This window comes from Canis aureus, chromosome 15, assembly GCF_053574225.1.
Source record: "Canis aureus isolate CA01 chromosome 15, VMU_Caureus_v.1.0, whole genome shotgun sequence".
Lineage (NCBI taxonomy): Eukaryota > Metazoa > Chordata > Mammalia > Carnivora > Canidae > Canis > Canis aureus.
In genome coordinates, this window is record NC_135625.1 from 23,101,834 (window position 1) to 23,118,593 (window position 16,760).

At 37.4% G+C, this 16,760-nt stretch overlaps 1 pseudogene; it reads right to left on the reverse strand.

Moving 5' to 3' along the window:
- LOC144284148 (COP9 signalosome complex subunit 3-like) overlaps positions 1–12,749 on the reverse strand; it is a 60,092-nt pseudogene extending 47,343 nt beyond the window's left edge.
- Positions 12,750–16,760: the final 4,011 nt, after the last annotated feature.

Consider the following 16,760-nt stretch of genomic DNA (forward strand, 5'->3'; position numbering starts at 1 on the left):
GTGGTGGTGCAGGAGACCGCCTCCTTTGGGCTTCCCATCTCCATTTAAAATGAGATTTCCTTTATTCAGTTTCACACTCTTTAATTTCAAGCCCCACAAATCCCCAGATAAATAAATGGCTTTTTCAAAAATGGACAAAATTATTCCAGTCACTAAACCAATGTTCTCTTTTCAGGCCTCAACCCACTTGCTCTTTTGCAAAAGTTGAAGATAAGTATACATCCATAGCTAAGGCAGCTATATAAATTATCTTCTAAATGGGCACACTTCGGAAAGTGGAAGGGGCAGTATTAATAGTTATGTTGGAACAGTCCTGGACAAACCAAGATGTTTGGTCTCCAGAGAGTTAGGAATGGGCCATAAAATTATCCCTCTAAAAGGTAAGTATATAATGAGAAATAGTAGGGCACTCAATGTTTATCTTGAATAATAGTGGAATAAAGAGCCTCCTATTTCCCGGACAGTACAGTTTTCCCACTCTCCATCAGCACTGGCATGGTGGGAGGCAGTCTTCCCTAGAAAGATCAGAATAACAGGTAGAGGTGGTGGGCAACATGATGGTCTCTAGGCATCCAGACTGAAGCTACTTAGAGGAGGAAACCAAAATACAAAAGACAACTCCCGATTTTGCCATCACAAAAAGATTGGTCATATGAAAGAAAAGACTGGTCATAAGAAGGCATATCATGTGTCCTGCATTCATAAATTGCTGAAACTGTTGGAGTTCTAAAGGGTTGAGGGAAGACATTCTGGACTCAGGTGATTTCACTTTTTAAAAAACAATGATGCAGCTAATGAGAAAAAACAAACAACAAGGATATTGTACTATTAAATATCTCTTGACTGTTGAGACCAAGTGATGGGTTTAGTTCAGTGCTAGACTGAATTCATGAATATTTTCTTTCTTATTTCCACAATATCTCCCTGTGGGAAAGATAAATATCTGCCTAAGAACTTTATTTCTAATAGAAATAATATATCTTTTAGCCTTTAAAAAGAGTTGTATATATGGAATATAAGGATTAAAAACATCACTGTTGGATTAGTACTACAATATACTTACCTTAAGATTTTCATTTTTAAGACCCCACCAAAAAGGAGAATTACAGACCAATATCCCTGATGAACATGGATGCAAAAATTCTCAACAAGATACTAGCCAATAGGATCCAACAGTACATTAAGAAAATTATTCACCATGACCAAGTAGGATTTATCCCCGGGACACAAGGCTGGTTCAACACTCGTAAAACAATCAATGTGATTCATCATATCAGCAAGAGAAAAACCAAGAACCATATGATCCTCTCATTAGATGCAAAGAAAGCATTTGACAAAATACAGCATCCATTTCTGATCAAAACTTTTCAGAGTGTAGGGATAGAGGGAACTTTCCTTGACATCTTAAAAGCCATCTACGAAAAGCCCACAGCAAATATCATTCTCAATGGGGAAGCACTGGGAGCCTTTCCCCTAAGATCAGGAACACGACAGGGATGTCCACTCTCACCACTGCTATTCAACATAGTACTGGAAGTCCTAGCCTCAGCAATCAGACAACAAAAAGACATTAAAGGCATTCAAATTGGCAAAGAAGAAGTCAAACTCTCCCTCTTCGCCGATGACATGATACTCTACATAGAAAACCCAAAAGCCTCCTCCCCAAGATTGCTAGAACTCATACAGCAATTTGGTAGCGTGGCAGGATACAAAATCAATGCCCAGAAATCAATGGCATTTCTATACACTAACAATGAGACTGAAAAAAAGAGAAATTAAGGAGCCAATCCCATTTACAATTGCACCCAAAAAGCATATGATACCTAGGAATAAACCTAACCAAAGAGGTAAAGGATCTATATACACTAAAAACTATAGAACACTTCTGAAAGAAATTGAGGAAGACACAAAGAGATGGAAAAATATTCCATGCTCATGGATTGGCAGAATTAATATTGTGAAAATGTCAATGTTACCCAGGGCATTTTACACGTTTAATGCAATCCCTATCAAAATACCATGGACTTTCTTCAGGGAGTTAGAACAAATTATTTTAAGATTTGTGTAGAATCAGAAAGGACCCCGACTAGCCAGGGGAATTTTAAAAAAGAAAACCATATCTGGGGGCATCACAATGCCAGATTTCAGGTTGTACTACAAAGCTGTGGTCATCAAGACAGTGTGGTACTGGCACAAAAACAGACACATAGATCAATGGAACAGAATAGAGAACCCAGAAGTGGACCCTCAACTTTATGGTCAACTAATATTCGATAAAGGAGGAAAGACTATCCACTGGAAGAAAGACAGTCTCTTCAATAAATGGTGCTGGGAAAATTGGACATCCACATGCAGAAGAATGAAACTAGACCACTGTCTTGCACCATACACAAAGATAAACTCAAAATGGATGAAAGATCTAAATGTGAGACAAGATTCCATCAAAATCCTAGAGGAGAACACAGGCAACACCCTTTTTGAACTCAGCCACAGTAACTTCTTGCAGGATACATCCACGAAGGCAAAAGAAACAAAAGCAAAAATGAACTATTTGGGACTTCATCAAGATAAGAAGCTTTTGCACAGCAAAGGATACAGTCAACAAAACTAAAAGACAACCTACAGAATGGGAGAAGATATTTGCAAATGACGTATCAGATAAAGGGCTAGTTTCCAAGATCTATAAAGAACTTATTAAACTCAACACCAAAGAAACAAACAATCCAATCATGAAATGGGCAAAAGACATGAAGAGAAATCTCACAGAGGAAGACATAGACGCGGCCAACATACACATGAGAAAATGCTCTGCATCACTTGCCATCAGGGAAATACAAATCAAAACCACAATGAGATACCACCTCACACCAGTGAGAATGGGGAAAATTAACAAGGCAGGAAACCACAAATGCAGAGAAAAAGGGAACCCTCTTACACTGTTGGTGGGAATGTGACCTGGTGCAGCCACTCTGGAAAACTGTGTGGAGGTTCCTCAAAGAGTTAAAAATAGATCTGCCCTCTGACCCAGCAATTGCACTGTTGGGGATTTACCCCAAAGATTCAGATGCAATGAAACGCCGGGACACCTGCACCCCAATGTTTATAGCAGCAATGTCCACAATAGCCACACTGTGGAAGGAGCCTCGGTGTCCATCAAAAGATGAGTGGATAAAGAAGATGTGGTTTATGTGTACAATGGAATATTCCTCAGCCATTAGAAACGACAAATACCCACCATTTGCTTCAACGTGGATGGAACTGGAGGGTATTATGCTGAGTGAAGTGAGTCAATCGGAGAAGGACAAACAGTGTATGTTCTCATTCATTTGGGGAATATAAATAATAGTGAAAGGGAATATAAGGGAAGGGATGAGAAATGTGTGGGAAATATCAGAAAGGGAGACAGAACATAAAGACTCCTAACTCTGGGAAACGAACTAGGGGTGGTGGAAGCGGAGGAGGGCGGGGGGTGGGGGTGACTGGGTGACGGGCCCTGAGGGGGGCACTTGACGGGATGAGCACTGGGTGTTATTCTGTATGTTGGTAAATTGAACACCATTAAAAAATAAATTTATTATTAAAAAAAAAAAAAGATTTTCATGTTTCCTAAAGTTTGACCATCACATTTGTATGCCTTTCCAATTTTCAGTTTTCAAAGATCAGATTTCTGCAGAGAATACTGATGTTTTAAAGCATTTCTAAAGATATAGACCATTTAAAGAGAGTTTCTTACAAGGCCTAAGAGCCACTTCATTATCATTAAAATAAAAAAAGCAACATAAACATTAGATTTTGAAATGTGTATTTTGCTAAAATAGAGATAGTGCTTCCATATGTTGTATTTGTGCTGTTGATTTGTCGTAGACAAATGTTTTCTTAAGAAGTAATAGTGGTTCATGTATAATTGTTTTTCTACAACTAAAGCCAAAAACTATTTTGTTCTATTTTAGCAATTGACATAATGTTAAAGCCAAAGTCCTTTCTCGAAATAATCTGCTCAGTTACATCACAAACACCTATCTGTAATTTATAATTCTGTGTGGCTATCATTTAACCTGTAAAAAGCACAATTAATATTTTCTGGCCTACACAGAAGTTAGCTATTTTTTCTATCCAATTTTGACCAAAATTAGGTATATCAAGTGAGGTCCTAAAGCATAGTGAGAAAGCAGAGGAAACTTTCCGAGTATAACATTTACAAATACTTCTGTTTGATTGAATTTTACAATGGCCAGAGAGAGAAAAATGCAGAGCTCTGTTAAGAATGAAGCTTAAAGATATGTTATGAATCTCTTAGACTGGTTGTTTCATAATCTTAATTATTGAAGTGGAGCATATGAAAGTCCTAAGCCAAAAAAAAAAAAAAAAAAAAGAAAAGAAAAGAAAGAAAGAAAGAAAGTCCTAAGCCCTTAATTAGAGTAAGTAATAAGGTACTTTGGGTGTCAGGAATAAAAGTCTCCTGATTGTGATGAAAAAAAAATTAATAAAGGTCTATGATTTAGGAATATGCTTGAACAGTTGGGATTTTATGGGGTTTTTTTTGGTGTGTGTTTGCTTTGTTTTTGTTTTTATTTTCCTAGTTTTGTTCTGAGATGAAAGGAAGCAGCCAAATAATGCAATAAGCATGAAAAGAGGAAAGGGTAGGTTTTGGTCTTTTTGCTGAAATGGAGTAAACAGAACATGCCAGAGCTAAATGGGAATATCACTTGAGCAAATCAAAATCATCTTTCAGATAAATCTAACAAGGCCATGAAATACCATTAAACTGCTGTGAAATCTCACTTATTTGAAGAAGGCAAAATTCATGAGCACTCAAGAAGTTTTATTATATCCCAAATCTCTGGTATTGTTGTTGCCTGAAGAGTGAGAAAAAGTTAAATAGTGTTCTTTAACTTTTTAAAGATTTTATTTATTCATGAGAGACACACAGAGAGAGAAGCAGAGACACAGGCAGAGGGAGAAGCAGGCTCCTTGTGGGGAGCCCAATGTGGAACTTGACCCCAGGACCCCAGGATCATGACCTGAGCCAAAGGCAGACACTCAACCACTGAGCCACCCAGGCATCCTGTTTTCTTTAATTTTTAAGGAATGTTAGAGTTGGATGAAGTAGTGAAAGAAATCATTTCGTATTCACTGCAAAAGATGTCATTAACTTAAATTTATCCTACGTTCTGTGCACTTGTTTATAGCATATAATTTAAGAATGATAAGCATTTCATATTTACTACCTTAGTAAATAATGATATTTCATAGAAAAAGCTGAATTAAATACAAGATAAAAGTTCTCAGGTCTAGCAATTCTAGCCACAGATACATAGTGGAATCATAGAGTCATAATCCAAGGTTTATGCTTATTGGATAGATTGTAGCTATAAAATCAGAAGGAAAAAATGAGCTTCCATAAATCAAATTCTGGAAATCCAAATTCGAAGCTGATGAAGACAGTCAAGAGGTAAAGAAAACATAATGTAAGAAATAAAACTCTCTCCATTTCTTTATAACTCTATGTTTTTCAATGGTTTTTCTGAAAATTCTGAATTGGTTTCCTACAGAAATAAAATTTTGGAGGTTGGCTATTATTCAACAAATATTTGTTGTGCCTCTACTTTGCACAAGTAAGCGAGTTTTCCTCTAGCTACTACACCCATGTACTACAATCCCATGGGCAGTGTTTCCTCTTAAAGATTTTATTTATTCATGAGAGGCACACACAGAGAGAGGCAGAGACCTCCACCACTGTGGATCTCCAGTCCTGAGATCTCTTTAAAATATCCTACATCTAGAAGCATAAATGTTTCAAGTAAGTGCATGAGTAATTTTCTTAGTTTCTTCTAATGCCTGAGGCAATTTCTATATAAGAACATACAAAGAAAAAAAAAAAAACCATACAAAGCATCTCCTGAGTTCAGTTAGCATTTGAAACTGGTCATGGATTTGACATCGGTGCCAAGAATGGGGTCACCTTATACTCAAGGTATTGACTCAGGTGATGGTGGTCTCTCCGATAATTGGTGTGCCTCCAGTCATAGAAGCACCAGGACTCTGAATTTGCTGGATGAAACCATGCTGCAACCTCTGAACCACCCCCTTCGGTGAAAGCACTTAGTATTCCATGACAGACAGAAATATCCTATACCCTTTACACCACAGAGATATACTTGTGTCCACCTCAGTTCCATTTGCTTTGTTAATTTTTATTTTTTAATTTTTCCCATAGCCTTATCCTGTCTGTAAATTTCATGTATACTAAATTGGAGAACAATCAGAACTAGACCCTCATATCTACCCTTGCTCTTTTAGAATGGTGATGCTAAATATATATATATATGGTTTTTGTTTGCCATAACCTCACTTTCATTAGGATGCGTTAGTCCATAGACTTGCATGTGGACTTCTGTGCAGGGGGCCCTTTGAGGTCAATATGACTTTTGACCATGGTTCTTCACAAGATACTGCAGTGGTTTATGTGCAGGGGAAGAAACACGTATGAGGCATGAACCACATCCTTAGAGAATGTTCACTCTACTAGAGCAGATAAGACACGTAACGATGATTACAATGCAAACTGAAAGTCATGGCTGCTGCACAAGTAGCCATGAGAAGGACTGACACAAATATAAACTAACAAATGTTGTCATACCCTCTGGGTATGGCAGGTAATTTCAGATCAGCTCAAGGAAGAAAGACTTAGTTTAACCTAGATGCAGGGTTCCTGAGCAGGTGGTTTTGAGGCCAAGAACTTCAGCCCCGTTTTCACTCCCTCCCCTTATTTTCTCTTCCCCTCAGAGCACCAGAGTTGTTCTGGACTCCATTTCAGTAAGAGGAGTGGTAACTTTCCCCTCAAGATAAGCTTGAAGTCCTTCTACTCTTTCTCTTTCCATTCCCAAGCAATCATACTGGGGGCTGACTTTTATTTTCTGCCCGTCTGATGTATAAGAGAGCTCAGGTTTTGTCCACCGTGTGAGGGAAGGTCCAATTCTCTTCCCAACTGCATTGTCCTTCCCTGCATTCACCTGGGCAGGGACCCCTTCAGGGCAATCAACTCCTCCACACAGCCCACACCCCTGTGTCTACTCATCATCCTTACTGAACAGGGAACCTGGTGGACATACTCCGAGGTCAGCCAACCACAGCCCCCCAGGCTGGAAGAACTGCTCTCTATCCATGGGAGGGAATAGGTAGTTTCATTTATGTAAATATATGAATAATAAAAATAAGAACTTTGAGTCAGTTCTGAACTTGTATGTGAATTTTGGGTCTCACATCTCAAGAAGAAAATAAAATGAGCGGACAAGTAGGAAGACTGTGTTTGCAAAACAAAGGTACACCAGCAAAGGTTTTGTAGGAAGCGCATATAAAGAATTCTTACAAATAAATTAAAAAATAACAAATTACATACCAATTGGCAAAAGATATGAGTAGGAATTTATCAGTGAATGAAGCACAACTGATGCATAACATATGAAAACATGCTGCACCTCTACAGCAATCACAAGAATGCCGGGTGGAAGTGGAGTAAGCCAGTATTTCACATCGACCTGAGGGGTCTGCCTTACTGAATAGTAGAATGTGTAACCGATTTAACTCTCTGTGCCTTAGTTTTTCCATTCCGAGGATGAGAATTCTCTTCACCCATGTTTGCCACAGTCTGGTCTGCTGTTCTACATTCTTTTAAATTCTAATGCCTTACCTGTTCCATTACATCCTTTCTTCTCACCCTTGTATCAGTTTCTAATGGATTTAGCAGGAAGCAGACATTTCGGTTCAACATGTACAAACCTGTGAAAACATTAAAGGAATGGAAGTGGAAATGGAAATTTCAGGCCACCAGGTGTCTTTATGCATAAACATAAATAATGCTGCCATAAAACTGACCCCAGCTTACCTTTTAAGTAGGAAAACATTCTCCTTTAATCCAACACGGGTAATTATGGATGATTCATTTGCTACTAATTTGCTGGAAACTCAATTCAGAAAATGCTCACAATATATATATTTTAAGGCTTTCGTTAACACATGACACTCGACAGGAATCTGTTCACTCATACACTTCTTCTGAGGAAGTCTTTAGATGTGTCTCCTAATCAGTATAATGAGCTTTCTGGAATTTATGAAATCTAAAGTTCCTTTCAGCTTTCAAGTTTCAGCTCTGTGTTTTCACTGTGAAGGACTGTTTACTTCTATAAAAACAGATTGAAGAGCTATTACGGATCTCCGTCCCTCTTCCCATCCTCTCTGCTTCTGGGTCTAAGTCAAGTTAGTCTTTTCCCTCTCCCCTTCTTCTGCTGCCTCTCTCTCTAGCTGTCATCCCTCATATTCTATTGCTCTCTCGCTTTCTCTCACTCCATGATTACAAATAAAATTAAATAAAATAAACCAAATCAGAAACTTGTACTAACTGTCTAAAACGTCATCCTTCACAAAATTAAAAGCACTGCTCCCGGGCTTTAATATACAATACACAGTTATGAACTTAACAAAGTTAGAATAACCCATATTCTCTTTGGAATCATGGTCTTTTACAATGAGATATATTCGCTAGTAACGAACAGATGATCCATCTTCCTGTTATCAAAAGTTAGCTTCCTTAAGTCTTCCAGGAATTTTTAGGAGGTCTCAAAGCAATTGCTCACAACCTGGTCTGTCAGCAGGAGACCCCAAGCCTCCCAGTCACTTCACTTGCACTTTGGCTCTGGCTCCCCGGGAAGCCATCTGGTCAGCTTTGCCTCTCATCTGCCCTTCTAGAGAAGGTCGCTGACCCTGCAAGACGCTGACTCCAGATGCTGGTGAAATCCCAGCCTTGTGGTGAAAAAGGATCTCTAGATTCCCAGTAAAGGTAGGGACAATGGCTATTTCTCTAACAAATGCTCTACTTCATTATCAGGGCAATGGGGTGGTTTTGCATCTATGCTTATCTCAATTCTTCATGAAAAAGGGCATTGCCATGTTCTGGTCCTCTCTGGGGTAGCCTAAGTCTCACTCATGGTTCAAGGGGCATGTGTGGAACGGATGCCTTTCCATGAGAGAGGGATAGAGCCTCCTGTTGTCCCCCTAAATTGTGCTCTCATGTAGAATGTCAATTCTCTTCTCCCATGCTGTCTTCCCAATCATCCATTTCTCATGCTATTCATCTTCCTTAACTATATTACCAATTTGGAATTTAAAATTCTTTCTTTCTCCCAGTTACCAAAACTGCTTCTCCCTCCTCCAATCATTCTAGTTAAAAAAAAAAAAAAAATGGTTTCCACTGTTGATAAAGATATAAGCATATCTTAGAAGAAGATAGGGATCCCACCCAACTATTCCTAGGGGCCATATTAAATAATCAGATTGACCCGCCAGACCCAGAACTTGAACCTGATGCATGAACTTGGTGGGAGATACTGATTACGTCTTTATCACCCTGAATGAGAGCAAAACCTGCATTTGCTTAGCTAGAAGGGAAGTTAAGTGTGGACTAGACCTTGTTTTTATCATTTGTCTGCAGTGCCGTATATTTTTCTGACTGCGTGCAAGCACTCTGTAAAACATTTGAAAATTGCACATGTATAAATCACTCTGAAATCTTATCACACTGAGACAACCACTGTTAAGATGTTGTCATCCCTATTTCATGTCCCTCTTTTGAACATATATGCAAATGCAGACTATATTTACACAAATGGGATCATATCACACTTCCTGTTTGCATCTTGGAAATTTTTAATGTTGACTTTTTTTATCATGCTCCTTGTAAGTCCTCTTATTTTTTTTATCGTTCATATTGTTTGGCTAGAGCTGCTTATTGAATTTCTTTCTCTTTCTCTGACTGCAGAATTGTCTTAAGAAGGAGACCACAAACATCCATGTACCCAACATCTCACTAAAACTAAAATATCACCACACATCTTATATCTCCTCCTCTCCTTCTCCCATGTGTTAACCACCATCATGATTTGGTATTTGTCCCTCTCATGAATATCTTCAACCGTGGGTCATATACATCTTTGTCCCTCAACAATATGTAACCTGGGATCCCTGGGTGGCGCAGCGGTTTAGCGCCTGCCTTTGGCCCAGGGCGCGATCCTGGATACCCGGGATCGAATCCCACGTCGGGCTCCCGGTGCATGGAGCCTGCTTCTCCCTCTGCCTATGTCTCTGCCTCTCTCTCTCTCTCTGTATGACTATCATAAATAAATAAAAATTATAAAAAAAAAAACAACAAAAAAACAATATGTAACCATTTCATATGTTTTTTCACCTTCATACAAATGATCATACTTTATATATATTTTTCTGGAACTTCTCTTTTTGTCACTCAATTAGATAGGAGTAACTCTAGCTTATTTATGTTTGCCATTTTGTAGCATTCTAGTCTATAAATGTGCCTGTTGTTTATCTATTCCCCTGTTAATGGACATTAGTATTATTTTCAGCCTTTTTTTTTTTTTTTTTTTTTTTTGCTATCCTGAGACACGTTGCCCTGAATATTCTTTTCAAGTCAAGAGGCAGTATAGCACAGCAGTTTGAACATGGACTCCGGCTGCATGAATTTGACACATGACAGTCCATTTAATAGCTAAAAAGCCTTGAAAAAGTTATTTAATCTTTTCATGTCTCAGTTTCCCATTTTATTTTATTTTTTATTTTTTTTTATAAAGTTTTTATTTATTTATTCATGAGCGACACAGAGAGGCAGAGACAGGCAGAGGCAGAAGCAGACTTCCTGCAAGGAGCCTGATATGGGACTTGATCTCAGATCCTGGGATCACACCCTGAGCCGAAGGCAAACGCCCAACTGCTGAGCCACCCAGGTGTCCCAGTTTCCCATTTTAAAATAGAGATAAAATCTACTTCATAAGAATATTGAGATGAACATTAGATTGAAGCATAAGTAATTGTGATTGCTATAGGCCAAAGACAGTCAGCTATCAGCATTTTCATATGGTACAAACTAATAAATGAGTTAATACACATGTTTTATATTGTAACTATACAATAAATATTCAGTAATGTTAACTGTGCTGATAGTAATGATGATGATTATACTGAGGGTATCTCTTTGTGTAGATGTATATAAGAGTTTCTCTGACCTGTATAACTAGAAACTGAATTGGTGCGTCACAGGATTTGTATAAATTCAACTTTTCTTTTCAAAATATTCACCAGAGTTTTCCTATCCAAGATATATTTTAGCTTACCATCTATTTGGGTCTTCTTTAATCTATTTTAATAAAGTTTTAAGATAAATTTGTTATAAATTTCTGTGTGTGTGTACATACTTAGTACTGTTTCAACAAAGCAACTTGTACACTTTACATGTTTAAAAGTGAACATCATCTTTCCTTTCCAGGGAAACAAAAAGAAAATTTGAAAATAAACAGAAACGAAATTACAATAAGGAATGTCAATTCCAAATAAGATCCTACAAGTTTTATGGATTCTTCCATTGAGTGGTGGGGTTTAATTCATCATTAAGAATGGAATTAAGTTTTTCCCCTATTCCCTCCCACATCCTTTCTCTCCTTCCTCCTCCCATTGCTCTTCTCTTGCTTCTGCTTTAGCCAATGGGATATTTTAAGTTATATATTATTCATATTCATTGCTGTTACCTAAAAATTCAATTGATTTTTTTTCTTTTTTGCTTTAATATTTCAGATTCAAAGGTGAACATCCTGAACATCTTCTGATGTTCTGATGTCAAGGGTAGACAGGACTCTGATTATCTCTTCTGATCCTGTGACTTCTTCATGTTTCTGGAAGATTAACATGACCTTCCTCAAATGAGCAGACACCATCTTTGCTTCCCATGGATCAGAAAAGCTCCTTGTTGAGCTCTCGCTAGGACTGTCATCCAGAGCTCTTAGACACTGTTTCTTTGGTTTGCTTTAGCTCAAAGGGAAAAGCTTGTTGCAACTGTACCCAGAGGAGCCCTTGGCCTTTTCTGCTCCTTGCTCCCTCCCGAGTTTCTCTGTGGCCCCACTAGCCACACCTGGTGATTGGCCTGACCTGCCATATCTTCCTTCCCTCTGCCTCTACTCTTTCTTTTTCCTCTCTATTCAGAGGATCAAGAGATGCATGCATACTGTGTATCCTTCAGTCCCAAGAACAAGGTTCCAGCTGAGAATAGATAGATACCTACTATTCAAAGTTGTCAATGAAGTCAAAATTGTATTGGTCATACGAGCTGATATGACTTAAATTTATTAGTAATAGGAGAATGTTAATTTAATATAAGAGATTACTAGTAAAAAGTATAATGAATAGTTTCAGGACAAAGCATAGTAAATAATTCAATGACAAATGATTAAATATTAAAATGAATTTAATTAATTTAAGAGAGATAACTACAAAAAGATTTTCCATGGGCTAGCACAGAGTAGACTACTTTCCCCAGATTGATATATATATAGTATTGTAAAGAAACAACTATTCAAAAATCTCATGGTTCCCGTATTTCCTTATGCCAGTGATTATCCTCTCTTGTCTATCTCCATTTTTCTCCCCTGTCTACTGGACCTTTTCCAACATCATGTAAGTCAAATTTACTATCTGTCATTTTAAAAAATAAAAACAAAACTACTCCCTGCAACTGTTGTTTTATCTCTGCTTTTCAAAGCCAAGTTTTTTCAAAAGCCTCAATTATAGTTTGCATCTCCTCTTCTCTACCTCCCGTTCACCAACAATCCATTTCATTTTGGCTCACCACGTTCATCCACCTGCACCAAAACTGCATCTGCAGATGGCACATGCCATTTTCCACATGGCATCTCTGAGTCCTTCCCCCCTGAGCCTCTCAGAAGCATTTTCTCCGTGCTCCACCATAGCACATTAGGCTTCTTTCCTTCCTCCCCAGGTCTGCTATCTCCTCAATTTCCGTTGCCAGCCTCGGCCTCCCTCTCCAGCCTCACAATGTACACTTTCTCTTTCATTCTAGGCACATGTCCTTTCAGTTCCTAGAATATTCGAGACTCTTTTTCGCATGTTGTTCCTTCTCTTTGGAATGCTCTTCCCTAGTCTTTCATACAGATATATCTACTCAGCTTAAACACTACTTGCTCAGGAGGCCCCGTCTGACCCCTCAACTAGTTAGATCCACCTTTATTTATTTATTTTTATTTAGATCCACCTTTAAATAATCTCCTGGCAGCCAATAATCTTTCCTCATTTAAAAATATATATATGTATAAAATATAAATATATATTGTATATAGTAGGCTATATCATATATAGTATATTGTAGGATATGTTATATATTTCATCTTTATATTCACAACTAAATTCTAAGCTCTATAGAATGAGAAACTATGATTTTTATTCACTACCACAGAATTAGCATATAGTCAGCATGCCAAAATATTTGTTAATTGAAAGACAAAAAAAATTCTAGGGGCGTCAGTAGGTTAAGCATTCAACTCTTGATTTCAGCTCAGCTTATGCTGTCAGGGTTGTGAGATCCAGCACATGTCAGGCTCCACGCTCAGTGTGGAGCTTGCTTAAGATTCTTTCTCTCCCTCTGCCCCTCATCCCCTACACACACATATGCTCTAAATAAATAAATAAATAAATAAATAAATAAATAAATAAAGTAACATACAAGTCATATAGAAAAAAAGAAAAAACTTGTGTTTTTTGGAAACTAAAATAAATTTTGCCTACTTACAGAAAGAGATCAGTTGGAAGTTTTCCTTGGATTGAGAGCATCCTTTCCTATGAAGGGAAATTGATCTTGAGTCTGGATAGTAGCCCATTAATATCGGTGTAAGTTGCTTTGTGGGTCATATTGTTGACTTTTGAAAATATTTCAGTATACTGACCTATCTAAATGGAAAATGTCTTTCTTAAATTGGCTATAGTTTCATGTGAGTGCCACCATTCCTGAAGAAAAGGTAAGATGCTTTCCTGTTCGAATGACTTAACACTTTGAATTAAAATAAAAAAAAAATTTATAAGTTCAGGGCAAAAAGTAAATATAGATCTAGTGGAATATTTAATAAAAGCTTTTTAAATGTGTTTTGCTTGTAGGTAGTTCATGTTCCTTTTTTATTGCATAATGGGAAAACCCCACTCGAATTCCCAGGATTCTATGGTGACTTGAGCTTGAATTCTAGATACTATGGCTTCCCCAGGAAAGAAGCAGCCATCCCAACATATGGGCCATTCAAAACAGGGCTGACAATAAACCACTGGGACTATTCTTTGGAGAGCGATTCATTCATATATAAAATTTTCATTTTACATATTTCTAAGAAATAAAAAAAATCCTGCATGTAGTCATTAGACAAGGATCATAATCTTCATTGGTAATATGTGATACTTAATGACAGATGCATATTAGCTCTGGTAAATGGCTTGTAAGATGTTAATTCTATGGATGATATAATAATGTGAATTTAAAACAAGTAGAAAATGATAGGAAGATGGGTGTAATGGGAATGTAGTATACAATCTTCAAGGAAACATTATAAATATGGATTTAAACCACAGATATACAGACGTTTTTATCATCTTTGCATCCCTATGCCACTAATATAAATGTCAGAGGCTCCATGTCCTAAATTATTATTACTGCTGTTTTTGTCTCTTTTTTGCCTTAAGAATTTGAAAGCTGCTATGTTTTGCTCTGCTTCAAAGCACCTACCTCATGGTGGGTATACTGAATTAATTGAAGTGAAGGGGGTGCCTGTAATAAGTCATGGGTCCTCTGCACTGTGTATTGAGGATTTGATTCACAGTTTATAAGGCTTAGAAAAGTGTTGTCGAGCCAACTTCCTCCACAATTACCTGGCAGCAGAACATATCTAGAATACTTCAGAATCTCAGCTTGTTATCTCTCTTGCCTTTGTCATGTTCCTCCTTTCCTCCCTCTTTTCTTCCTTCTCTCCCTTTCTTCCTTTCACCCTCCTTCCTTCCCTCCATCTTTATCTGCCATCTATCTAATCTGTCAACCATCTCCCTCTATGTTTATCTCTCTCTAATCTTTCCCTAACATATTGTTGCCATCTTTAGTACTCATCTGTACCAGCACTGTCCATGTCCAATAGAACTTTCTTCAAGGCTAGCAGTGTTCCATATCTGCCCTATCCAGTCCAATAACCTCTAGCCACACTGGAGCTGTTGAGCTCTGGCAAGCTATGGAATACTTCAAATGTGGCTTGTGTCACTAATAAAATGAATTTTAACTATTCGATTTTAATTAACTTAAGCTTATATTTAAATAGCCAAATTGGCTAAGTGGCTAGGATACAAATAGCAACAAAATGCAACCTTGACCCTCTGAACTATCACATTCCGGGGCATTGGTATTGACACTTTGCCCTGGATATCTGGAGGTTTGTGGAGTTGGCAAGTATAATGTTCCTTATCGCATATGAGTTTGGGTATGGTAAATATGGTAGAAAGGATAAGATGGATATGGTAGGTATGGATATAGTAGAAGGTCAGGATATATAAAGTAAATTACACATGCATCAATTGATTAGGAGACTCAAGATGGGACGCCACCCCCCCCCCCCAAAAAAAAGTGCATAGCCAGTAAATGATTAAACAACAAAATAGAATAAGTAGGTTTTTGATCAAGACATTTGTTTTCCCAGTGTTTTAAGATGTTCCCTAAAATAATTTTGACAGAGCTCAGACTTTGTATTCTAAGCTGGGCTTTTCTATCATCTAGCTTTCTATCATTCACTTTGAATGACTCAAAGTGAATCTTCTCTATGAACCTTGAATTCTCCACCTTTTATAAAACAAAGAGTGGGGTCAAATATACTATAGGACTGTGGAAGTCAGGCCATTGGAGAATTTTTCTATGACATATTTAATACATAACTTACTTGTCTTTTAAATATTAATCTGTAGATATGAAAGAAATACTTAAACCACCTCCATATCTTAGTCCTTGCTGTATTTTTAACACAGATGTCAAATATAATCTTAGACACCCACAGAGAGAGAGAAGGCTAACCAGAAACTATAGTTAATTTTTAATTTTATTCAAATCTTCCCCCCCACCCCCAGAGGAGTTGTCGTCAAGTACAACCATGTGTGTTGTAGAGATTGGATTACTATGCCTTTACTGGTCATGGAAACTTTATAGGTCCTAATAAAAAGATGATCTTTCGAGAATATGCTACGAGGGTTTTCTAGAGTAGAATTTTTGTAAAGAATTTGTTTGGGGTGGACTACATTTATCTTACTCTCTTATAAAATTTTATAAATATTTAAAAGTTAAGTTTACTATGGTTTGGAAACTCTAACCTATGGTTTACTTAGTAAAGCAAACCTGTAGTTCTCCTAGTTTGGGTAGACCACATTTTTTTTTCTTATAATTTTGAGCAATAATGGTATTTCATTTCCCTTTTTCCCAGCTATTAAATTCCTCAAAGAGTTATTATTTATTCTTTACCTACTTTCAGGAAGGATTTTTGGTGGGCAATATGCACATTCAGTAATTGTGATAGTCACCTTTGTAGATGGAAGGCCTAGTAAGACTGTTCTTGCATAGAGATGTTTGATCCATTCTGTCTTATCCACACTAATGGATGGAAGCAATTGAGCAGATAATTAAGTTACCAAATGGACTAAAATGCATTTTACATTTCACTTGGGAATACACTTTAATATTTACATTTGAATGTAAGCATGGTTGATGTTTAGCTATTCTATGTAAATGACAAAAGCAAACTGTGAAAGATTTATTGGGAAGAGCTGAAAGGATGCCTCTTCCATCAGACCTGTCTCCTTCTCTTCAGTATTCCATCCTTTCTCAGGATTCACCCCTG